This window comes from Grammomys surdaster, unplaced genomic scaffold, assembly GCF_004785775.1.
Source record: "Grammomys surdaster isolate TR1022 unplaced genomic scaffold, NIH_TR_1.0 199, whole genome shotgun sequence".
NCBI classification, from domain to species: Eukaryota; Metazoa; Chordata; class Mammalia; order Rodentia; family Muridae; genus Grammomys; species Grammomys surdaster.
In genome coordinates, this window is record NW_021604644.1 from 86083 (window position 1) to 113470 (window position 27388).

The 27388-nt window shown below is 39.2% G+C and overlaps 1 protein-coding gene and 1 long non-coding RNA gene across 2 annotated transcripts in view; one reads left to right on the forward strand and one right to left on the reverse strand.

The window, feature by feature from the left end:
• LOC114623562 overlaps positions 1-19226 on the forward strand; it is a 47937-nt gene extending 28711 nt beyond the window's left edge. The window contains exons 2-3 of the long non-coding RNA XR_003711783.1: positions 18012-18095; positions 19111-19226. This is a non-coding gene — a long non-coding RNA (uncharacterized LOC114623562). The remainder of the gene's footprint in view (positions 1-18011; positions 18096-19110) is intronic.
• Positions 1-27388, reverse strand: part of Plppr1 (phospholipid phosphatase related 1) — a 256778-nt gene that overhangs the window by 76218 nt on the left and 153172 nt on the right. The gene's annotated exons all lie outside the window — the stretch shown is intronic.

The window sequence follows — 27388 nt, forward strand, 5'->3', positions numbered from 1 at the left end:
CCAACTCTTCCTTTTATGTCACCAATCGCAGCTATGGAGAGCACTTAAGCCCTTTTTCCTCCTATAAGGAGTGTCGAGGTTGATATGTTGATGTAGTTTGAAACTCTCTGTAAAGTCACAGGTGCAATTTGGTAACCTAGGGAAGTAATTATAAAACCAATACCATCCCAGAGCTGGAGAGATAGCCCAGTAGTTAAGAGTGCTAGTTGCTCTTCCAGAGGGCTCAGGTTCAATTCTTAGCACCCATATGGTGGCTCCTAGTGTTCTGTAATCCCACTCTCAGGAGATCTGACTTCTGGTATCCTCTGGCATACACATGGTGCACAACAGATGTTCAGGCAGATAAAACACCCATATACATAAAATATAAATAAATACAAATTCAAAAATCCACAAATTAATATCATTCTATACTAGAAGTACCCCTGAACAACTGTACAGTGCATCCATTTATATTTTAGACCAAAGTTTCTCTCAGCTTCTCCTTAGATCCTTACTGTGTGTGTGTGTGTGTGTGTGTGTGTGTGTGTACACCTAAGAGTGTGGTGTGTATAGCTTAGTGCTATGGACAAATCGCCAAAATATTATAGTGCCTCAGTTTCTTTCTTTAAGAAAAAAGAGTGGCAAGAATACTCGCACACCTCAAAAGCACCAAGAACAGAATTCTAGGGGTTTCGGTGCTCTGTGAGCTCACTGCAGATCAAGACACTGGTCTACTGGAATGTTTTGGCTCACCTAGGACAGACAAGCTGCCTCCTGAGGGTTCTCAGTGATGTTTCTGGGGAGGTTTCTCAGTGATGCTTCTAGGGGTTCTCAGTGATACTTCTAGGTCCACACAGAAAGCTTCAGAAAACAAGTTATTTTGAAAACAAAACAAAACAAAACAATACAAAAAAGAAAGCAGTGCCTTAAAAGTTGGCTTTGCACAAATCAGGTATCTTCCGGTCACTAACTGGCCTTACATAAAAGGTTTGTTTATTTACTCTGGACTCCACCTAGATCTTCCCCCAGGTCAGTGTGCTTCTGACCTACATTGTGTATGATCTTTTTATTTACCTTTTTCAAGTGTAAAGCTCTGAAGACTACGTTTTAACTAGGGCACAGTTTGATGATCAAATATAGAAACTTGAAGCAGAAGATTAAATATGTAAAACTGTAAGAAAGAGAATGAGAAACATCAGAAAATGACTAGTCATTGTGATTCAGAAGAAACCTGGCATCTCTTGTTCCTAGAGTAACAGGAAGGAGAAAACCCTACTGTATTCACAAGTAGATCAACAGAGTCAGAGCACTGGAAAGAGAATGGGTGATATTTGCACCTTTCTCTACAGTAAGTGTTTTATTGTGGTAACACAAAGAATCAATGCTTATGTGTGTGTATGTGTGTGTTGTATTGTGTGTGTATGTGTGTATTGTATGTGTGTATATGTGTGTGTTGTGGTATGTATGTGTGTGATGTGAATGTGTTTAGTGTGAGCATGGTGTGTGTGTGTGTGTGTGATAGGAATATGTTTAGTGTGAGCATGGTATGTGTGTGTGTGATAGGAATGTGTTTAGTGTGAGCATGGTATGTGTGTGTGTGATAGGAATGTGTTTTGTGTGAGCATGGTGTGTGTGTGTGTGTGTGTCTTTATCAGCCTCACTTTTTTGCCTTTGTATTTGTTTATTTAAGACAGGATCTCATTATATAGCTGAGGTTGACCTTGAACTCAAAAAACTCCTGTCTCAGCTTTTTGAGTGTCTGAATTACAGGTGTGTGTGCCGCCATGCTGGGTTCATATCTACACCTCCTCACGGCTAAGAATTCTTCAGTTGTCTTTTGTAGTCACATTTGCAAAGTACTGGACAGATATGGAAGAAACAATGTCAACACTATTGTTCCACAGTGAAAAACAGCAGTGCCCTCGATTGGTCCTTGTGGCTGGGGCAGACACCTAGCTGGTCTGCCCCTGTGAAGACACCATATCCTGAGACATCCTAGAGGAGCCACTACACTCAGAGTATGGGGGGTAGGGTGGGGGAGAGAAAACAGCTGTGGTAAGACAAAAATAATCAATAGTAAAATTGAGGTATTTTATAAAGCAGTGTAGAATCACTCTCAACGTTGTTTCTGAAGTACCCAGGAAAAGTAAACTCTTGTAATTGAGAAATTTAATTAACTCCCTGTTTCCTGCGTATGGTTCAACCTTTTTATGGGCAGAAAGAAAACAAATCTAAAGAACTGTGGCCTGGTGCTTGGTCAGGAGCTGGCAGGTTATGGTTGGCTCCTGAATCACAGTCATTTTCTGTTTCCTCATGGAGCACCTTTTCCTGTCCCCTCCTTCCCTCTCTTCAGTGGTCATGGCAGTCAAATGAAGCTTGTGACAGTTGTGGAGTTGCTGGCTTAGGAAGTTGCCAGTGCAAATCCTTGCTGTCCTGTGGCAGCTGAGTGAATGTGGGAAAGTCTCTGAGCCTCATCAAAACTCAGTAAAACAGACAGGATAATTCCTAAAGCGGGCTAATGAAAAATATCAAAATGTAAGACATTGATACTACCAAAGACTTCCTGCTGAGAAACACTTGGGCCACAGACACTTCCAACTCTTCCCCCACAGCTCCTTTTAATGCAGTAGATGCCGGATGCAACAGGAAAGGACAGAGGGCACAGCAATATTCACAATAAAACTAAATGGAAATTTAGAGCAGGGAGTCATGTGAAAGAAAAAAATAAAGCTTCCTTTAAAACGTGGAGGGTGACCCAAAAGGAAGATCAACAGCCTCAACTAACCTGGACCCCCAAGATCTCTCAGACATTGAGCCACCAACCAGGCAGCATACACTAGCTAGCAGGAGGCCTCCAACACTTCCATAGCAGAAGACTGCCTGGTTTGACCTCAGTGAGAGAAGATGCACCTAACTCTCATAAGACTTAAGTCCCCAGGGAGTTGGAACAGCTGGTGGGGTAGGGTGGGGTGAGGTTGGGGTATGGGGGTGTAGGGAAATCCTCTTGGAAGTGGGGTTGGAGGGAGGAGGAGTGGGATGAGGAACTGCCGGAGGGTGGACCTGGGGGGAGATAATGACTGGATTGTAAAAAAAGATTAAAGATAATTTAAAAACACCAAAACCCATTCCTAAAATGGGTGTGGCATTTTCCATTTTTAATTTCCAGCCTTTGTTTAGTAGCGTTGACTTCAAAGAGGGCTAGACATGGAATACATTGTAGCCTCCTCAGAGTTTTAGAGAGGTACAGGGCTGGTATTAAAATACCCCTTGATACTTCTAAATATTGGTTTACAGCATGTGGCTAAGATGGGCCTCCTAGGACTGAACCTCGTAATTAGGTAGCCTTCCCCCCAACCCCTCCAAGACAGGAAACCACAACTGTTACCACACAGAAACTACTGAGTAGAACAAGTTTCCTGTGGTATCTACCTCCCAAGATGAAGGCAGGAGGAAGGAGCTAAGCCATATGTGCCCAGTTCTTTCAGTCTTGCTTATCATATAAATTAGCGTCTCTCAGAAGAGCTGCTTATACTCTTATGGATCTTTCTCGGCAGGATCAGAAATAACAAGCATGGGAAATGTGGAAATCCATTGTCTCGATTCACTCCTGCTCTGTAGAATGAAGAGGATTTTATAAAAATGAAATTTACTAAAAGAAATAGAGTTCTATATCAATTGTCCTTAATGTTTAAACAACTGAATCTTGATGAATACACTTCTGCTTTTATTCTGGAATTGACTGAATGAGATATGATGACATATTTGTCTTTCCTTCTCTTAAATCTTTTAGCAAATTTAATTTGCAGACTTGACTGGCTTGGTTCCAGGAGAGGGAGGGGAGAAGTGTGTCCACATCTGTAATGATCTCTGACAGCGTGATTTTTTTTTTTTTTTTTTTTTTTTTTTTTTTTACGACAGTAGTCAAAATTATCGTAATTAGGGAAAACATCCATATCTTTCTAAACAGTGTTAACTGATTCAAAAGGGACTTAATGAGAAGTTATGAGAGGAAGAACATTTTTGCCACTGACTATTAAACATTAATTAAAGTCAGAAGGCACCCGTCAAATTGTCTCTGGACTTCAGTCACTTGGCAATGCACAGAAATTGGAGTCCATAGAATCTGCTGACGTTGCTGACTGTGACCCTCCAAATGGGTTCTCTAAATTTACACGCAGTTTCCATGTCTAATTTTACTTCCTGCTAAAGACCTTGATACGATCATATTGCAGAAATCCAGAGATGAAGGCTTTCAAATGCAGAGCATTTTAGAATGAGGTATCTTATTTAAATAACCCTTTTTTGTGACAGGTCAGTAAAGGGAACTTTCTAGGAAATATAGCACAATCCCAATTATAAAGCAAAATGTGCAGGGATGGTGCTGGAAGAAATGCATCAGGTTATTAGGAACAGATTTTAAAAAAATAATTGAGTATTGGATGACTCTTCTGCATTTTATGTATCTTCAGTTCATAAACAAGAAAAAATGAAGTAAGTTTCAACATCCAAAATGTTGCTTATTCTCATGGAAGAAACAATGTCATGAAGTTGTCCCTACTTAGGGTGGTGACATTTTGATTCTGTTGTTGTCTCTAGAGTTTGGAAAATGTAACAAATGAGAAAGGGAAATGAACAAGCACAGCTCCCTCCCATAGAAATCTTACAGAATATCTGGGGACAATTTTATTATGTAACCCAGGCTGACCTCGAATCCCCCTGCATCCATTTCCCAATGTTGAGATTACACTCATGAACTACTTGAATTTCTGAACTTCTGTTTTCGAAATGGATAACTGTATATGATCTCTATTTTCGTTTCAACACAAAGCCATGAAGGTTGATCCAGTGACAAATAGGAAACTTCTCGAATCAGATCTAGTAGTTTATGTATTCAGAATTGCCAGCTGAACAACTTTGACCACCAGGTGAGAGAAGTGGCCCGTGTGGTAGGTGAACCTTCTCGGGAATTCTGATTCCAAACATGCTATGGTGTTGTCCCAATTCCAAAGTAAACAAGAGAGTGAGCTAGGGTGTGTGCTTTGTTTGTTTGTTTTGTTTTACTTTATTTTGTCTATGACATAGGGTGACCTCTTCACATGTTTACTGTGGATCATTTATTTTGACATTGCCCCTTCTTCCGGTTTGCATTCCCTTCCCATCGCTCTGACTCAGCCCACTCACCATCCATAAAATGTAGCTGCCTGCTGCCCAGGGACTTTACACTTTCACAATGATTCACCACGTTATTCTTTTAGAACACGTTATCCCTCTTTCTGCCCAGCACTTATGACAAGCTCAGTTGGTCCCACTCTTAAATCCCATCACTTCAGTTTATCCCATCCCCAAGATCCTGTGGGAATTCACTGGTAACTTCAACCTCGGTCCAACTTTTCTTTTGTGTTTACATTTAGTAATTACATCTTATCCTTCCTACTGAGCTTTCCCTCTTCTGTGTTTAACTCCATATTACTTATTTTATATAATTGGTATTGTAGGGTTTTTTTCAAATTTAAAAAAAATTACATTTTAAAGATGCTAACCACATCTATAACACAGCGCCTATACCTGAAGCTCAGGGAACATCTCAGAAGAGGATACAGAACAGTTTTAAGAGCCAGAAGACCCAGAGAACCTACAGTTATACAGTGTCTTATAGACATGACAGGGCAGTTATGCTAATGGAATTGAACAATATGGTTGCCTAAACAAGACTTGTATAATGACATTAGTTGACATACCAACATGGATGAGGGAAATCTCAGAAGGCCCCACCCTGAGATGAAGAGCTACAGAGCAATCAATGGCTACTCTCAAAGTGAGAGAATAAGTCTTCTCTCAAAATGAGTTCCCCAATTGGTTATCCAATAGTGGCTAGCCTGCAACACACACACGTATGAACAATACTAAATTGATACAGTAGGTTATATATGTGATATATATGTACATCTACATATTTATATATCCTATATATGTATAAAACAATAATAATTAAAATGAGATCATAAATTTGAGAGCAAATAGGCTAGGGACATTGGAGGAACACAGGAAGAGGTAGAAATGATGTAAATGAAATGATGTCATGCATGAAATTCTCAAAAAAAAAAAACATATCAGCTTTCCAGAAGACACACATTTTATTTCTTTCTGATTAGCTCTGTCTGTAATCTTGAAAAACACTTCCTGTTGATTGCTCAACGGAACTTGCTATAAAATCTTAAGGGATACCTCATATCTGTATATGTCTGTACATGTGTGTAAGTTCATCCTAACAAAGAAATTACTCAATTAGGTTGATGAAAACAATAAAGGATGATAGGTTCTCATTAGTCCCCAGATGCAAGTAACAGATCAAAAAACCAGAGAAACTAAATAACTGGCTATGCCTGTCTCTCACACACAGCCAGGTACAGAGGCCCAATACTGAACTTTGAAATGAAAGCAATAGGTTCAATTCCTCTGTCTAATTCTTTATTCTCTCTGTTCATTCAAGTGTATGCAATTCCTGAATTTACATAGCAAAGAGACGGAATATAGGGAACACGAACAGTAAAACATTTGCTTTGCAAACATTAGGACCTGAGTTCAAGTCCCAGGACCCACATACAAATTCCAGGCATGGTGGTATTCTCTTGTAATTGCAGCACTGGGGAGGCAGAAATAATGGCTTATGGGCTTACGAGTCTACCCTAGTTAGTGGGTTCCAGGCCAATGATAAATCTTGTCTTAAAAGAAGTGTGACTGATGTTCTGAGGATGACATAAGATTAGACAGAGAAACTGAAACTATTGCCTTCATTTCAAAGTTCAGTGTTCGGTGTTTCATTTCAAAGCCTCTGTACCCAGCTGTTTGTGTGTGTGTGTGTGAGACAGGCACGATCAGTTTTTATAGAATGGTTATAGCCAGGTCGGCTTATGTTAGACCTGAAAAGGGGAATCTGCACTAAGACATTTGTAAAATATTTTTTCTTTTATCTTAATTGGTTTTGCCTTATCTCAAAATAGCAAGCCACTCCTTGATGTATTTGTGTGAATGCCTGTGTGTATTCATGTGTGTACATGTGTTGTGTGTATCCTCACAAAGCCAAATGCCTCAACCATATTAGAAAATCACCTTGACTTTGTCAAATTGATGAGAGTTAGAAGTTCAGATAGCAACAATAAGGAAAATCTAGACACTAACTTGTGCTGGTGCTTTTCATCAAGTCAATTAAGAGTGAAGAGGTTTGTAGAAGACAACTGATTTAACCTCCAAATGAGATGGTATGGAGCTACTGACCTACAGGTAGCTCTGAGACTGTTCTGAGAAATAACCTTGCAAGAAAGCCTCAGCTAAGATGATGGAGTGAGTTTGTGTGTTTACTGATATCTTCTGTGTCTGTACATGGGCTAGTTCCTGGGATTCACTGAGAATAAGGCACAGGCTCCATTCTTAGTGATCTACCTAAGTCTAGTATGAATGACAATTGTATCACAAATAGTTATACAGCAGAGAGTCAGGTGCAGTTTGGCAGGTATTTATAAGAGACAGAGTAGTCTGAGGGCATGTCTGGTCAGGAAAGGTCTCAGAAAACAGACAAAACTCCAACTCATCATAAACCTGACACCATTGCTAGTAAATGATTAATTTTGAAGCTGGGTCTTTTTCTACCTTTAGAAAAATGTCTTGTTTTCACTTATGGAGGCAAAAGTGATCCCCACATCTGTCATTTAAAAAAAACAAATAGCACAAGTGTAAAACTGGACTAGTATTTTAAAAATTTGTATTGTACAGAGGGTCAAAGAATTGAATAGAAGTAGTAGTAGGGGATGGGGAACTGGGGATAGCCATGAGAAAGTCCCAGAAGCCAGGGAAGTGAGAGGCTCCCAGGACCCAACAGGGATGATTTTAGCAGAAATACCCAACAAAGGGGCAATAGAACTTGCAGAGACCACCTCTAGTAGAAAGGTACCACCCCCAGTTGAGAGGCTTTTAACCCAGAAATGTTCCTGTCCAAAGGAAAGACAGGGACAAAAGATGGAACAGAGACTGAAGGAAAGGCCATCCAGAAACTGCTCCACCTAGGGATCCATCCCATCTGCAGACACCAAACCCTCACACTATTGCTGATGCCAAGAAATGCCTGTTGATAGGAGCCTGATATAGTTGTTCCCTGAGAGGTTCTATCAGCACCTGATTAATACAGATGCAGATACTCACATGCAACCATTGGACTGAGACTTGGGATCCCAATGGAAGAGCTGGGGGAAGGACTGAAGGAACTGAAGGAACTGAAGGAGATTGCAACCCTATAGGAAGAACAACAATATCAACTAACTGGACCACCCAGAGCTCCCAGGGACTAAACCACCAACCAAAGAGTACACATGGAGGGATCCATGGTTCCAGATACATATGTAGCAAGGGATGGCCTTATCTAACCTCAATGGGAGGGGAAGCCCTTGTCCTGTGGAGATTTGATGTTCCAGTGTAGGGGGATGCTAGAGTGGTGACGTGGGAGTGGGTGAGTGGGTGAGTGGGTGTAAGCTAGGAGCGACAGACAGGCTGTGTCCAGAACACCAGACACTTATGGGCTGCTGTGGGTCGTGCTTCTGTCTTCTCTGTATGTTTCCATGCTACATTTAGCTGTATTGGTAATTCCAGTAATTGGAATGGGATGCTCTGGGAATCAGGAGTTTATGGATAAATCCTTGTTTAATAGCAGCCTAGAAAATGTTGGGGTTAGCTGTATGAGATCAGGTTGAAAGCCTGGCCTTGGTCAGCAAGATGAGGTCTCTCCTTCATTAACCCTGACTTCTGTCCCTTCTATTTTAGGGATGATGTGGTATGAGCAGTGACAATATTTTCAGTCTACAAATGGCCCATAAGAAACATTAAAAATACCATGTGCTCTAAAAGAATTAATTTAATATTTTTTCTTTCACTTAGGAATAGCATAGAACTCATTCCTTTCAAGGACTCCAAATGACAGATTCCTGGCACCTGTTCAGGCCAGACAGGTTAACTCTGGCTTCTCACCCCCTACATTCTTCTCAGTTCTGTCACTAAACCCCAAGACTATCCTCTATGTGCTCTCAAGGGCACCCACAGTGTACCCTTTCCTAGGGAAGAAATAATACATTCCATCAAAGGCTGGAAGAAACCTGAGTGACAGCAACTTTGGATTCAATGAAAAGGAAAATGAACTCAAAGTCACCAAAATGGAAGATTTTAATTACGTTCTTCACTGAGCCGCTGTGGATGCTTTAAGTGGAATTGTAGATCCTATCTTTTCTTTTGATATGGCCCTGGAATACTTCCTCTTTTTCTCCCTGCCAGATCATTTTTAAGCATTGTTAGTATATAATCATCAACAAAAGCAAAGACCTTCACTGCCTGACTTGTAAAGAAAATCCCTTTTGCAGAATCTCTCCATCAGATTCAGCTTCTTACTCGCTCAACTGCCAGAGGCTACAGCACAATGAGATTGCCTTATTTGTTTCTCACAACCATGGGAGGCAGGAGGGCCTGCTACTTCAGCTTTTCAAGATGAGGATGGTTCTAGGCCCAGACACAAAGCCATAGTGTCATTGGTAGAAACAAGAAAGAGACATAGGCATATAGTTGATCTTGTGAGATGTGTGGAAATGTAAGTGTTATAGTCTCAGCAATAACTACTTTTTTTCAGAACAATGATAAAACACTGGTTTAGTTAAATCCAGTAACATAAATATTTCATATGAATCTATTCATACATAATTTTCTTTATATTGACACAACTTAATTGTTGCATTTTACACCAGAACTACCATTTCCTCCCTTCCCTGAAGGCCCACGTTATCTCAGGACACAACATGCTTCTCTGAATTCTCATCTTATATTCAAGCCCTCATACCCTCAGGCAACAGTCTGCCGATTTCTCTTCCTGCTACTAGTCAGACTAGTGAAGATATGATATGCTCATGCTTTGCTTAGAATTGATTCTCTAGGCTAGTAGTTCTCAACTTTCCTAACCTTGTGACCCTTTAATACAGTTCCTCATGCTGTGGTGACCCTAGCCATAAAATCACCATAAAATTGTAATTTTGCTGCTGCTATGAATGGTAATGTAAATATCTGATATGTAGGAAATCCCATATGTAACCCTTGTGGGGCTCATGACTCATAGGTTGAAAACCATTGATCTAGGCCCTTCTTACCTATAGGTGAAAGCAAAAGGTTCTATTCTTACGCTAGGTGGGGGTCTCTGTAATTCTGGTCTTTAGAGTATACATTATTATTGTACACCAACCAATATACTACCACATCAATTCAGGGGAAACCTGCCATGTCAACCCCCTCCATACTGTCCTCTCCTCCATCTGGTGACTTTTGCATTAGGGACCGCTGTACTGAGAATAGCTCAAATGCCAGAGAGGCAGAAGCACGCTTCCCTCCAGGACTATATTATAAGCTCTTGTAATATGTGAAATGTGATCATAGCCACTATCTCCGAGCTCCAATGATAGAAACAGGCTCAAGTGAAGGAGCCTCAGGATACTGGGTGGAGAAAGAAGCCAGCAGAATTTTCTGACATTCCTCTGCTCCCAGTATCTCTGAGCTCCAGTTACAGACACCTGGCCCTTGGAAAAACCAACTTGAGAACACTTCCACAGGCTGTCTGTTAAACAGGTAGATTATACACAACTGCTCATTTTCTGTGAGATACCTAGCTGCATATTATGGATCATGGCAAAGATGATTCTTTGACTTCTCGGGCACAGTCCTGTTAAAATTTATGAAAGTTCGAATTTCAAGTATGTAGTGAATGATTTGGGTGGAACATTTTGCTGTTGTTGCAGTTGAGTACAGGTAAAAGCCATATACTTTGCCAAAGATGAGAGAAATACACTTAGTATCTATGAGGTGAAGAATATACAGAGATATTTTAGCTTCTCCAGGTAACAAGAATGAAGAAATGCTACCATTGTTCATTTTATTTGGAGTTTAGCAAAAGCCATATTCTTGTATATTGATGTACACCATTTTCCAATGGGAATTGTCCCAGGGCACAGCAGCCTGGGGCAAAACTGACATACCTTATATGGGACTGTCATGCACACTGCTCAGTGCCCTGATTTCTCAGGTGTTGCATCAATTCCCAAGTTGCTGCCCAGGCTGTGGCTGATTTCTCTGGGGACTTGATGTCACTACCTAAGTAAGTCACATACCGTACCATGCTGAAGAAACTCTTTCATGTTGCAATAGATGCTGATGTTAGTGCTGTTAAAACTGGCCTCCTACATGATCTAGCAGCACAGCTAGGGTGACTGTCATTGCACAAAGGTTTTATTTTTTAATCTCTTCCCTTTTCCATTCCCTTATTCCTGGGGAAAAGGGCTCACACACTCTGTTTTCCAAATACCACTGAGCACATTCCTTGATAATAGATTTTCAGTAAATGTATACTTATGGTAAATACATACGCTGCTAATGTTACTTTAAGTAGCGTTAAAAACACAGGTTTTAGAGTAACAAGCATCAGTTTGAATTCATATTTTGCTTCTTATAGGTAGTTTGACACTGGCATGTCCCTGTATTTCTCTGAACTCCCATGTCATCATTACAGTGGGGCATGATGGAAGAAACTATGTCTGACTAGCATGGGAGATGGATAATACTCAAAACTTGTAAGTCTCCCACGATTCCCCCCAACACTTGAAGAATGAAGTCCCCGAGCCAGAGTTCAGGCTGACTCTGCCTCTCAGAGGGGTCACTGAGATTCAGAGAAGCTCTGAGTTTTTCATGGTGGCCATTGGGGAGGACTCTCCAAGTACAGTGGGTAGGCTATGGATCTTGGTCTGCCACATCTGTCTACTGGTCTGCATCTGGTCACTTCTTAAGGAATTGCCACAATTTCCAAGCAAAGAACAGAAACTGGTCTATGAAAGCTCACACAGTCCGGCTAGTGAAGAAAATGACCAAGGAGGCATGTAGTAAACTGATACTAAGGCAGATTAACCCTGCCCTGCAGCACTCATGCCTGCATCTCCTGACATCTTTCCCTTAGTGTCCTTGAGAAACTACTTCTCTTCATTTTGGGCTATGTAATTAAGTGGCATTCTCTTTGTCCAAAGCCCTGTGATTGGACCTTGAATATCTAAGCCATTTACATGCCTAACCTTCTATCTGTTGTGACCGGTATAGAGATGGTCCTATGTTGCAGTGAGAGCCAATAGAATATGCTTTGGAATATCGGAGAAACAGAGTTAATTTTCTCTTCTGGAGGCATCACAAATCATTTCTTTTTCTTATAGTGATGAAACATAAGACTCTAAGATCAGGGTTACTGCCATGATGAGTCAAGATTTATTGTGTCAATGAACAACCTGAGAAATAAGATAGGGAGCTAAGAGGTCAGGCATATTGGTGAAAGAGGGAAAGACTCTTAACCAAATCCTCAGATTTTCTCACTTAAGCCTTATCTAAAACCTGCACACATCTAGACTTTTTACTTATGTGAACCAGTCAGTCTACTTTCCTAATACTACCACTAATTAAGTATGTAATACTTGACATGGCCCAAACTTCCTCAGTGACCAAAGTGGCTTAATAATACATCCCTCTTAAAGTTGAGGTGATGAATACTGAGATAATTCATTTATAGCATTCATACAATAGTACCATGGAGAAATTAAGGCTGATTTTGCTACTCATTGAACATCCGGCAATGCCAGGAGATATTTTTGGTGGTTACACATGGAGAAGAGCTACTACTGATATTCAGTGGAAATTAAGGAAGCTGCTACACATCCTGAGATGCATGACACATGCTCTTCCAAGGGTCCCAAGAACTACCTAGTCGAAACATAAAAAAGCTAGATCAAAGAGCATGTCTACTGGTATCAGTAGCATATTTAAACTAGATCAAAGATTGTATTATTTCTGTCAAAACACCATGTAGAAATGGAGAAGGGAAAATGGGATAATGGATGAGCCTATGAAATGAACTACAGGTAAGATGGAGGGATTTCCTGCCCTTCTTCAAGGACAAGGAAAGTTATACATTTCAACTGTTGATTTAAAGAAAGTGAAAATAAGATCCCTGCTGAGGAAACCTGAGGGATTTGGAGCTCCATTAAGCACACACTTGGGTACCTATTACAGGCAGTGCAAAACCCAGCAGTACAGTGCTGTTCAGATGGGGAAGGAGCCCGGTAGTGCCCTGGCCTGGAATGCCCTGCATCTTTAACTATTGTGAGGGAAAGAAAGCACAAATGGAAAGACTGAGATTGTGTCATAGAGGAGCAGAACAGCTTAATTCTAAAGAACAGCCCTACTACCCAGCTACTGACCTCTGAAGGTTATGTGTAGCTTTAAGCTCTGTAAACATGTTTGCATCTGTTGCCTCTGTGATGAGGATGTTTGTACATCTCAGCATGGTGGGGAAACTGAACATGGTCTCATGGAGAGTCTTCAGGACAACAGAGAGGAAAAGTAGGATAGCTCCACCAATCACCATCTGGGTTTTGGGGGCAGTGATACCTATAAAAGAAGTTGCAGAATGTTTTCACATTTAGACGTTAAATGATTTTTTTTTCTTCATAAACTTTCTTGGCACCACATGGCAGCAGTGAATTTGGTATTATGTACTTCCCACACTTGAACTTAGTTGCTTAGGGAAGCCCCACGGGCTACCTTCTTCCCCGGTATCCAGTAGTCTACTCACTTGCAGTGAGAGTTCCTGGTCAAGGAAGAGCTTCAATAACCAAACTCACCACTCCTTGCACCGGGGAAGAATCTGCATGGAGGAGAGGGAGGATTTTCACAGCAGAGGTTTACTAACTATCCTTCCTTCTGCTTCTGACTTTATCAGCTCCCCAGGAGTTGTGTGACTGTGTATGTATATCTGGTGGCCGCTTTAATTATTGCTGCTCATTACTCTTCTCTGTGTTCATTCCCATTGTCCTTGTCACCCTGCTTAGCAACGTATTTTAAGGCACCTCAGTGTTTCTATTGGTGAAATAGTATTCTTGTTACCTCTGCTTTAATCATTTTGATTTTCTACTTGCTGAGATTGCTGACGTCTTCATCTTGCCATTTTAAAAGGTAGCTGTTAAAAGCTGCAACTGCCCAAACAACATCTGAAATAAAAGTAAACTTAATTTCTCAGGATTTGCTAATAAAATAACAATGCAATCAACAGTAGATACATTTAATATCTGAAAGCACTGTGCTATGTGGTGTGGAATATGCCTCAATTTCACTCTCATAACATTTGTTAGACAGTTAGCAAAGCATTCTTTACATCTTTCTGTACAAAAGGACATTTGTCAGAGCATGGTCCATGAGTGAATCTGCAGAAGAATTTTTGAGAACTTGGGAAAACTACAAAGAAACAAGACAAAAGTCTTATAATTTGTTTCTCTATTACATGGCTTGTTCTTAGAATGTGCTTTCATGACCCTCCCAAGTGTAATAAATCAGATTTTTTCTTCAGATTATTCATCATTTTATTATTATTTAGATGTTTCTAGGTACAGGTTATCCCCATGACTGTATACAACTTAAACTCATATGACTTTGCCCTTGCAACTGTATACAACTTGTACTAAAGTGAACTTGGTTTATGTGACCTTGCTTTGCCCTCAGAATGCCCTTAGGATATAAATTGTCTGATGCTCTGAATAAAGTTTGCTATTGTGTGAGGCTTTAGCCTCCTTCATTTTCTTTAGGCTCCATTGTCCCAGGTTCACACTGTCAAAGAAAGCAGCAATAGATTTACAGTCTTAGAGAAGGGATAACTTGTCCAGGTCATGACAGATGTTGTCCAGAGTTGAAACTCAGATTCCATTTCAGCTATAGCCTTCCTGGTTCTCTTTGGGATTTGTTACTGTATCCCTGATAACATGTTCTTATCACCATGGTGCTTTGCCAAGCACACAGGGCTCATGAAGTGAGCCCTCTGAAAGTGTGAGTCAAAAGAAATCCTTCTTCCTTTATATTGTTGATGCAGATACTTTAGTCACAGTTATAAAAAATAACTAATGTCTACAAATCTTCCTGTATCTGACTCATTTTACCTAAACTGGCACTCAAACAGCTCAATAACAAACCATCAAATAATCCAATTAGGAGATAAATTATATATATTATAGTTTCCAATTTGTGTGTTTATGGTTTTCGGTAGGTTGTTTTCATTTGGTTCAGTTCAGTATTTGTGTGCATGTGTGTGCATGTATATGTGTTTCTTATGCATTTTCTTTTACTTTTTTTTATTTTGTTTTATTATTGTCTATTGTTTTCTAAAAATAGGGGAAAAGATGTAGAGTTGGATGGATACAGACATGGGGAAGATTTGAGATTAGATGATGGAAGAGAATTAGAATTAATTTAGAAACTAATTAGAATATATTGTATGAAAAAACTAATTCTCAATAAAACCACTTACTACTCTTACAAAATATTAAATATGTAGAATATAAGCTGGAGATCTGAATCCATAAATCTCAAAAGAAACACACATGGCTGTTTATGAAAATATAAAATCACTAACTATCAGAGAATGCAAATAAAAACCATTGTAAGCTGTCACCTAACCTTGTTAGAATGATTACCGTTAAAAAGTCAAAAAGTCAAAAGAAGCAAACAACTCTCTCTGAAAAACCGGAAAAACAAAATCATAAATGTTAATGAGGATATGGAGAAAGGGGGATTCTTACATACTGCCAGTTTTTATACCTAAGTCTTATCATAACATAGCCATATTTACTCAACACATGCACTTAATTTACATTAAGTATAATAAGAATAACCAAATACAGACTTCTCAAGTTAAATAAAAATGGGAATACTTGTTAAACAACTGCTAAGTATTTTAATATATTCTCCCTCCAGCTTCTTTCTCAAGATTAATACATCTCTCAGTCCTCATCAGACAGCCTTGTATTTGCAGTAGGTGGTGATTCATACAGAGATCCACAACCGGTGAAGGCACAGAGAACAGGAGACTGGGATGTTCAGCTTTTTCGGCTGCCTATAACACATCCTTTCCTCCCAAGGCTCAGGGATCATTGAAAAAGAGAGATAGAAAGATGGTAAGAGCTAGAGGTGGGGAGGGCTTCAAGGAAACTGTTTTCTGAACATAGCAGGGTATTCGAACATATGGATCCACAGTGGTTGTGATAGCACACACAAGATCTTAGGAAGCTCAAACCAGGCAAAGTCTCAGCATAAAGAGAGGAGGTGGGCATGAGGTCCCATCCTCAGTTGAGGAGCTGTTGGTAACTAATAGCTGCTGAGAGATGGAGAGCCGGTTTTTAAAAGAACATGGCCTCTGGTAAGTCAATCACACTTCAATGAAGGCCACACATCCAAGAGTATACGGCAGCATAAATTTGACTCAGTTAGGATTTTCTTTTTTATAACAACACAGAGCTGGGTGGGTAAGGAAGTGGAGTAGATCTGGAAGGAGTTGGGGGAGTGGAATAGATATGATCAAAATATGTCAGATAAAATTCTCCAAAAATCAACCAAAAAGAATTTTAACACAATCTAGCTCGGCATTAAACCAACTTCCTGCCACATGACCATGAAGCTCACACCGTCTACACAGCAAAACATTTATTGTTGGGAACCTTACCTTAAAAGTTAGTATAATAGAATATATATGTATTATAATATATTACACACATTATATTACATATACTTAAGTTTACATCACATACTATATGTTGTATATATACACACATATGTATTTAAGTTTACATTATATATTATGTAACATATGTTATTACATATGTTATGTATTTAAGTTTACGTTGTATATTGTTATATATATTGTGTTATATATAACATAATATACAATGTAAACTCAAATATGTATGTGTGTATATATAAATGTATATATAAAAACATAATATATAATGTAAATTGAAGTTACATATAATTGAGTTGGTGTTACATCGATTGAGAGGACAACTATGTAACAAACCCCCAGTGCTAGGCATGGGAAAGATTCTTTTGAGTTGTTGGTCAGGGGGATCTAAGAGCCACACTCCCCAAACAATACAGGCTATGGAAATTGCCCTTGTTACCTTCCAGGAAAAGGAAATACGATCCTACTGCAGTTGACACCACACACTTCAGACACTGGGTTTGAGTGCTGAGTCTGACCTGGAAACCTCCTCACTGAGGACTACTAGCTCTCACGGTTTTGGAAGGAGTCATGCAATCTGCCAACAGTAGTTGCATTTGTTTCCTGGGAGTTACTAACAAGCAACTAATTAAACCCGAAGCCTAATGACACAGAATGTTGACCGACTACTTATTCTTGATTCCTTTCAATTTAAAGTACTTTATAACGATATAAAAATTTGAGCTTCAGATCAGTATTAAAGTACTTATTACTCACATTTTATTTCATTACACAGTACATATATGTGCGTGTATGCATACATACACAGAGAATAGAACTCTGAAGTACTACTGAGACGCAGCAAGGCGTGGATGTGCTAGCTGGGTCAGGACACACTGGCAGTGTAATGATGCGCTCACGCCCCTTGAATTACAAAGAACTATTCACAAGCGCCCCAGGATGAAAGTTTCCTCTATGGCAGGTCAAAATGTAATTTTCCTCAGCATCCCTACAGAATACTATGATTGATTTCTGAATGGACTTGAACAAAAATATTTCTAATCTAATCCTTAGCCTTCAGTGACAGCAATCCCTAAGCCCCCTTTCACAAGGATCTGTTTTGTCACCCCATCCATCTCTTTAGTCATTTTTCCCCCTGGAATCCTCACAGGGCAGTCAAGAGTGAACAAAGTACATTTTTTTCAGAGATCAGAACTGTAGACAAACACTTCTGTACAGCCTGGGCCATGCTTCTTGTTCTGTGAGCATGGGGAGTCTGAAGATTGCAGTTTGAGATACAGTTCAGATGGAATAAATTACTTACTACAAATGATCACAGACTTTTTTCTTTCAGTATTTACCCTGTGGTTAATCTTGAAACAATAACACATTTGCATTTGAAGTGCTTATAATTAATTTCCTCTCTTTTTCTTTTCAGTGTCTTTCTGTTCAACCAAGGGTTGGCTTTAGAATTTGATTGGCAGGGTGAAGCAACAGAAGAATTGTGAAAACAAGTTGCGACGTAAGTGAAATTAGGTAGGAACTGATACAGAGTATTCTCTGTGCAAAATGTTAAGTACATCATCAAGACTCAGGTAGTATAGGGCCCACAATGGTTGGTTTAAATAATGGGCATACAGCCTTACAAATACTCATACATAAATCATGCCTTTCTCTCTGTAAGTTTGGTACTTAAGTGAATAGATAATGTCTGCTTATAAATCTTATGTCTCTGCACATGTATTAGTTTCATATCAACTTCAGGATTTCCAGTGCGTGTACGTGTCTAACTCAAACACCCGTGTATTGAATTTGTTACATGGTTGTTAAGTTGACACCTATTTCAGAATATTTGACACATTTTGTTGTGTTCAAGTAATCTCATGATTCATTCATATTAATCAAAAGCTTAAAAGTTTGAGATGTGTATGAAATGGCTAAACACTATAAAAATTTGGGCCTTCTGTAGAAAAGTGAAATTAGCTTTAAAAGAGTGGTCAAGTAGGGTAAAACTAAATGCACTGTGCCTGGGCTGGGGAGATGGACGCATTGGCAGAGCACTTGTTGCAGAAGCATGAGAACCTGAGTTCAGACCCCCTGTTGGAAGCTGGATGTTTCCACCATGCCTAGGATCCCTCCACTGGTGAGATGGAGACAAGAGGATCTGTGGGGCTTGCTGGGCAGCCAGTCTAGTTACATTGGTGAGCTCCAGCTTCAGTGAGAAACTGTCTTAAAAATAAGATGGATGATAATTAAGGAAGACAGTTTGACATTAACTTCTGGTACACACACACACACACACACACACACACACACACGTACACAAAATCCAGAGAAGTGGGCTTCACTCTGGAGTAGGAAGCAGGGATCAAACAATCTCTCATGCAGGGAAGACTAGACATGACTGGAATTGTGACTGGTGAAGCAGTGCACAGAGTGAACATGGCTGCTATTTGTGGCTTGGACACAGTCCTTATTTTGTGTGTACTCAGATGAGCACTCAGGGTGGTCTTCTTTTCTGTTTTAATCTATCATAGTCACAGAAAGGCCCTTTTGACGACAGCATCTATGAAACTGTGTATTTAAGAGGATTCCAAGGCCCATTGGTAGACCCAGATTCAGGACCTTTTGTACGTTAGTTATTTTTCTTCTGAACTGGGTAAGTGACCTGTTGTAAAATATCCAGTCCTGTCTTTTCTGAATATTACTTTCAACATCATAATTTGAATTCTGAAACTAACCAGAAGCTAATAAAACCATTATTATAATTCTGGTACGGTATACAATTAAATTTAATTTAAAAAAAAATGGAAAGATACCTAACTTGCACAGGGCTACAAATGTAGATTGCCATCTTTATTCAAAATCTACATGTTAAATGTCTAACCTTCCTGTGTGCTTGTTTTTTGTTTGTTTGTTTGTTTGTTTGAGGCAGGTTCTCACATTGTAATCCAGGCTGGTCATGAACTCACTGTGTAGCTTACATTGTTCACCAACTCAAATCTTCCAGCCTCAACCTCCTGAGTGCTTAGATTACAAGCATGAGCCACCATGCCTGGCTGGATAACATTGTGAACAAAACTGACCCCTAGACGTAGTTCATCACATTCCTGATGTGAAACTTCTGGAGAAAATTTTGATTGCAGACTATAATTTCTTTTATACTCATAATTCATTACAAAGAATGAGAGAAAGATGACAAGTGCTTCCTAAGAGGACCCAGGAGAGTGTTTTAGGGAAGGAGACATACAGCCTTACAATTCTAGGTTTCTCATAATGACTGGTCATGGGCTGGGCATATATCTTAGTGGTAGAGGGTTTGCCTAACAACCAGGAGGCCCTGGTTCAATCCTTAGTACCACAAATATAAAAATGATTAAGGAATTAATAAATACATAATGGCTAAGGAGTTTCCACAAAACTTTAGAGAGCCTAGTGACTGAGGTGACTGTACTCAGTCATCTTTGGGGGGTCATGGGTTGCCTGAGCCCTGTGGCTGCTGGGCCTCCTGGCATTAAGGATTTGGCAGCCGCCACATTGCTTCTGAAATGATAGAAGCAGGACATGTACGTGCTTCTATTGAATGATCCCCATAGTGCTCAGAAGCAGCAGCTGAGATTGTGTCACTGGCTGTAAGATGTGTGCAAATTATACATCACTGCCTTAGCACAGAAATATTTTTATTCAGGATAGAATACCATTGTATATTCGACTTAAATATTAACCATTGTGTGTGGTATCAGAGAGTGTGATGATCCTAATTTAAAGCAATTGTTATGACAAATGTATAAAATTGTTGGCTTTATAATACTAAGAATAAGTCTAGATTTTACGGAAATGTAAAGATGAGCAGGGTAGTGCATGCCTATCGTCTCAGAACTTAAGAGATAGAGACAGGACCATCACCACAACTCTCAGGCCATTCTTGTCTACATAGAGAGTACCAGGGCAATGAGTACTTTCTACCAAAACCCTGCTACAAACAAAGCAACCTGACTGATTGGCCAACCAACCAAGGCAGTTATAAAAGTAATCCCTATACTTCTCAATGTATTGCTCATTATTTACATCTCAGGCACCATTGCACCTAGACTAAGTTCTCAATTAATACTCACTGCACAATGGAAGTGTCTGCAGGAATCACCGTTACTCTTAAAGACAGAGAACTGATTATATGAGCAAGGGTATATCCTGGGGTGACAGCAAAGATGCTGCTTTTAAGATTTCTCGATGGATAAATTATTCATTCTTTGGAATGACTAACTTACCAAAAATTACGTATAACTAGAATGGCCCAATCCTTTAACCTTTATATTCATTTAATGTGGAAATCAAATTCTCTGACTACGAAGAAACCTGCATTGTCAACCATAAAATATATATCACACTTTATGTCATGTGCATCTCCACAGTCTGGACCAAACAGCTGCTCTGGGTAAAAGTGTTGACTCTATCTTTCTGATGTACAGGCAGTGGGAAGGAGATTGTTTAAAGGGGAGATACAGGCTGGAGAATAGCTCAGTCTGTAAAGTACTTGCTACATAAGCATGAAGGATGAAGTTGAATTCTCAGGATCTACACTTTTAAAAACCCTAGGAGTGATGTTGCACAGTTATAATCTCAGGATGGGGCAGATAGAAATAGGCAGACCTCTGAGACTGCTGAGCCAGCCAGCCCTAGCTCCAATATCTCAAAAAAAGAAAGAAAGAAAGAAAGAAAGAAAGAAAGAAAGAAAGAAAGAAAGAAAGAAAGAAAGAAAACAAAAAGATAGTTGTCTCTCTGGCTTCTACATGTACATGCACAACACAGTCATTCACCTCCCAATACACACATGCACCCATACACATGAACACTTAAAAGGACATGCCCCCCCCCACACACAAGGGAAGATATCCGGACTGTCAGCAGAGCCTTTAAAGGGTGGTTCCACCTCTGTTAATGTGAAGGGCACCAATTCAACCAATTAGAACTTGTGTAGACATTTAGAAAACCTCTCTACATGGTCCATTCGAGTTTCCAATCTCTCTCTCTCTCTCTCTCTCTCTCTCTCCCTCTCCCTCTCCCCCCTTTCTCTCCCTCTCTCTCTCGTAGTATGGAAAAAATGCTTAGTGGAATTACTTTTACAAATGGATTAATTTATTCTCCCCTGAGGATGTTATATTTGGTGATTTAGCAAAATGACTCTAAACTAATAACATACATTTAAGGAGGCTAAGGACATTTTCTAGTAGAGAGCTACTTAGCCACTTGGAACAAATGAAAGTGGGGGTCTGAAGACTAAAGAATAGCCGTAATGTTTAAAGGTTATCGTGTCCACAGAAAGATTGCTCAACACTGGCTAAAATGCGAAGCAGTGTTCAAGGGTCAAAACAACCAGTACAGTATGCTTATGACACAAAAACATAAGAAAATAACTGAGCAGAGAGCTCAAGCTCCAGGAGAAAGCTCAGACTGGAGAGTAGAACACATGGGGTCTCAGAAGTTTCTTCAGGACTTCAGGCATCTTACCTCACTTCTTCAGATGCACATCTTGAGAGTCAGTTGATACAGTGGACTATATTTTTAAAGTGGATTTCTAGAAAGTTAATCAGCAGGCTGGGGGCATGAGCATACATGATCATACATGAAGTGTGTGTACCTGGTACTATGCAACCACTGAAATGTTCCATTCCTTCCTATCTTCAGGGGCTGGGAATGGATCTCAGTAGCAAAGTTATTGCCTTAAGTCCTGCGTTCAATCTTTTTCAGTACTGGAGTTTGGGAGGTAGGGGTGGTGGAAGGTGGAAGAGAAGGAAGGAAGGAAGGAAGGAAGGAAGGAAGGAAGGAAGGAAGGAACTCAGACTCAAAAATTATTATGTGTCATTAGGTTTTAAATACCCCTTTAAATACCATCACCTTTGAGAAATAGTTTCACTCCTGTGAATCCTAAGTTACTAAGACTTTAGTATGCACATATCAGAATTCCCAGAGAAATGTGTTAGATTTTAGGTACACCTCCCGCCCATGACTGTCTTCCGTTTTCTAACTATTGGTTGACATCCTCTCTGAGAAGACAATGCATATCTTTCCTTTAGGATATCATTTTTATCTGAGCTGATATTTTATAGAAGCCTACACATAGAGGACACTCAAATGTCACTGACGGAAGACTTCAAATGTGACACCATACCCATGTCTGGCATCAAACCTAGCACGAGAAAATTTTCAATAAATATGTATTTAATACATGTTGGTTTAGTAGAATATTTGGTTAAACATTTTTAAGGTCTCAGGCCTGTTCACGACTTGACATTTATCATGTCCAAAGGGGACTGCTGATGTGAAGTTAGTAAATGTTTTAAAAAATGGATGAAACAAAATAATTTAATGCATAAATGTTCCCAAATAACAATGACATTCAGATAGATGTCTCATGTGACTTGTGTTTTCCTCTCATTCTACAGATGTTAAAATGTTACTTATCTTACTTACCTACTCTTTAAAGCCCTTAATATTTGTATCAAGTTCTCTTTTTGGTCATTTTTTTTCAAAAGCATTTATCATATGAGCATCTCTAAAGTATTTTTTCTTCAAAATCAGATGCACTTGTCAACTACACTTCACATCAGACAGGCAATTTAAACTGTAGACTTTTAATCAGTTACTCTCCATGGCTTGCCTTTGCAGAGGGCAGTCTGCTATCCACATTCTAATACTTTCTGCTGAGTCTCATGCATATTACAGTTTTAAAAGTACTGTTCTGGGCTTTCAGCATGGAGGAAATGTGGACCCCCCAAAGCTCACTTGTTATCCCAGCACTTTACAGGTAGAGAAAGGAGGAGCAAGAGTTCAAAGGCAACCTTAGCTGCATAGTGACTTTAAGGCCAACCTGGGCTTCAATCTGTCTTACCTTCCCTTGCCTCCAAATTAATAAAGCACAAAAAGAATATCTAGGATATATTAAATTTTGATTAGAATATTTAAAAATAAACCTAGTTTTATGGCATAGATAAAGTATATGCATTTTTGTATAGTCTGGTATAAAGTATATTTTTAAGACTTAGAAGTAAAAACCACTCTTCTAGAATATTCCAGATACCATTTTCTGTTCCTGTCTCTAAATTTTCTAGAGGACATTCAGCAGCAAAGTCAGTTAGAACTTTCATTCCTATTCATATCTGGGGGAAATATTATACAATACCAGCCAATAAGAGAAACAAAACCACAAGTTGGATTGGGAACCCTCCCTGTACAACATTCATGTGTGTGTGTGTATATATATATATATAAAACAAACTTTAAGAACTCAACTTTTCTTACAAGAATTCACAACTATGGGGAGTTGTACATTAATGATTACAAAATCAGCTTTGAACTTGTTAAAACACTTCTTGTCAGTAATGCACACATGTGCATGTACACACACACAAACACACACACACACACACACACACACTTCACACACTTTCTAAAATGTATAACCTAATCTTTAGAGACCATGGTTAAGTTGGGCATTAATTGCCCACTTTAAGTTTGGTGCATTTGAGTGGACTGAAGTAAAGACAGTCTCCTTTATGAAGATGTTCTCAGGTATTAGAGTATTTCAAAGATGAATTTGACTTGAAAGTCTTCTGTAGTCTCAATATTTAAGAAAACCTTGGTTTACTAAAGAAGCGTAGACACTGAATATCTCCAGATCTCCAACTCTTTGGGGTGAGGCTATTCACTAAGAAGGTTTATAGGTAGCCACAGTTGCCAAGGCCTAACAGAAAGGCTTACCTGTGACTCTACTTTCTCAATGCATGGGGACTACAGATTTAGTGTGACCATCAACCTGGTTGGAGCTCAAATTCAGAGTCAATAATATCTTCACTTGAACATAAGCCAAGCAGAGGCACCCCTGAAAGGACTCAGGGAGGGAGGTCAATGGCCTGGATGAGTGTAGTGGGGGTTGCTGGCAGGAAATGTGAACACTCCTCCCCTTTGGCATTGTCTCCATTGTGATATCATCCTTTCTTAGAAATATATAATTTCCTCTAGTCATAGTGTGGTATAAATTCCATGAAAAGACAGGGGTTGAGTCCCTAGCAGACAATATTACAACACAGAACAAACAGTATAAAAAAGGACATTTATTTGGTAAAAAGAGTAACACAGGCTAAACTTGCAAACTGCAAACTTTCTTAATACTAGTAGGTAGGAAATAATTTTTTTCTAGTATAATCTGACTGCCCTTCTGAAGACAAAAAGGAAGTTAAAAGAAATGTATTACTGGGAGAATCAAATCAAGGTGATTTTTGGACCAAATTTCAAGTTATATTCATTTTTATATACTACTACTATCCATGCCAATCATAAGTCAAAACAAACATATAGCCCTCCTTCCCAATTTCCTTTCTATGGTCTTATCCTAACATGGGAAATACATCTCATTTATAAGTAGCATCGCTATCAGAAAAAAAGAAAGATTTGAAAAACATATATTCTCAATGCTGTGATTTCCCTTATTTTTGGAGTAGAAATGACTGCAGAAAAGATACATATGAACATACATATTATAAAAATAGATATGCATATTGCCCACACATGCAGGTCTGAATTTTGCTTCTAAGTTTTACTTGAGGCATAGAATATAAATTTCACTGCCTTATTTTGTAGGCTATTGTGTTTGATGAAATTTTTTCCCTTGATGTTTAAATTTAAAGATGAACCAAATGAAATCTAGAAGGGCTGAAGTAATTTCTTTAAGACGGTAACTTCATACAGGAATGATGATGAAAACCATGGCTCCTGATTTCCCAACCAGCATCATATTTAAAGAAAAAAAAATTCTCTCATCTAACAGTGGCTCTCAACCTTCCAAATGCCATGGCCCCTTAATACAGTTCCTCACGTTGTGGTGACCCCCCAACCATAAAATTATTTCATTCCTACTTCATAACTGTAATTTTGCTACTGTCATGAACCATAATGCAAATATCTGTGTTTTCTGATGGTCTCCTATGACCCCTGAGAGAGGGTCGTTAGACCCTCAAAGGGGTCGCAATGCACAGGGTGAGAACCACTGCCTTAGAATCTCTGCTGAATCACATGCAGTTTACAAAAGGAAGGAAGGAGAAAAGCACTTTGCTTACTCTGTAACCCAGAGTGGGAATAAAAGACACAGCTCTACTGTGCTAGAAGAAAAAAAATGCCTTGCACAGCCTTTAGTGGTGGTAGTGCCCCCACATTACTCGGCACTGACAGAGTTGCTGCTGTTTAAAACTTGTATCTATAGGAGGTAAGTGGGAAAATCAGTGATTCGTAGTCTCAGGGCCATTTGACATTTCTTCTAGCTCTTGGCAAGTTTCATTCAATTCTGTACAGTAAGTTTATTGCACAGCATCGGAGAGGTGGTTAGCTCTCTGCCATAGTTATTTGGCACTGGCTGTTTCCTTATGAAGATGACTGCCTGAGGCTCTTCTGGGGCTCAAGTAGTACACAGACTGCATGCAGGGAGGACCAGAGTAGCTATGAATCAATGTCTCGGGAGTAAAGCTGAATTAATACCGAACCTTTCAGAAACACTCCAGTTTCCCAGCCACTCTGTTGAGATAACTCCTATTTCTGGCCTTCTAGAAGTCTCCAGTGTATAGTAACTCCCAGTTGTCTATAATAAGAATCTGCTTTTAACACACCCTAGGTTAAGCTCATCGCTTTTCCATTTTCTTGCTTGGTGTTTGTTTCTGGGATTACCACCCAGGTGAATTCCTTACATGTGAATTGTTATTTTGGAGGCAGATGATGATGATAAATCACAGTATTTTATAGATTCTATACATTATATATGTTAGAGAAAGAACTGAAGTGCTTCTTCCCTTTGGGATTATTCCATAGAATTTGTTACTGTTTACAGAATACAGACTTGAACGATCAGTCCAAAGTTCTAAAATTTTTTAAGTGTCTAAAAATTTTAGACAACTTGGATTTGTTTTCTAATGAGAAGAGTTAATTCCAATCTCCAACCTTGTTGGACAAGATTAATTGGCTGTTTTGTATCTTTTGATTGTGGAATATGTCAGAATTATCTGTATTTACATTCAGTTCTGTCAAAATAGAGTAATTTCTGTAGACTGTGAACAAGTCATACAGGTAAATTATGTGTGTGGTGTTTGGTCAATAAATCAGCCAGTTTTTGCTTGAGCTAGTGGCCAGTCCAAAGTCAGTCATATATTTACAGGCATCAGTTAGTAAGCACACAGAATATAGGATTGCTTATAGGAAGCAATGCTTCCATGGACAAAACTGAATGACTGGATGAAAGAGTAAGCTGAAGTAAACTGTGTGATCAGATATCTCTGAGGCTTTGCTAGGCTGATAAATGCAGGATCTTTGCAACGTGTGCTTCCAGTTAGACTGGTTATGAGCCAATGGTTACTGACACACCACTGGCTATAAACTGAGCATCGTTAACCCTCAGAACAACCCAGAAAAACACATTTTATTGATCTTCTATGGGTGAGAAAACTGGGATCTCCTGAAGGTCAAATATTATGTGGTTTGAAGGAAAGCAAGCCATTAAGAATGTGGGGTTTTTTTGGTCCCAACGTTCTTTTGTCTACTATCAAAGAAAATTAATCCATTTCTAAGTTACCTAAATTCGATGCAGTGTATACAATATGTATTCCCAGAAGATCTGAAGATTGTCTTAAGAATTGCAGGCTTTAATGTTAAAGCACTAGGATATATTGGTTGGAAAGAATGTTGTACACATTGGGTTTCATAGAAAGGTAAGTAAGCACACAGAAGTGAGAACACTTATGAGAAATATCTACCTAAACTGACTCAGTTTTAAGA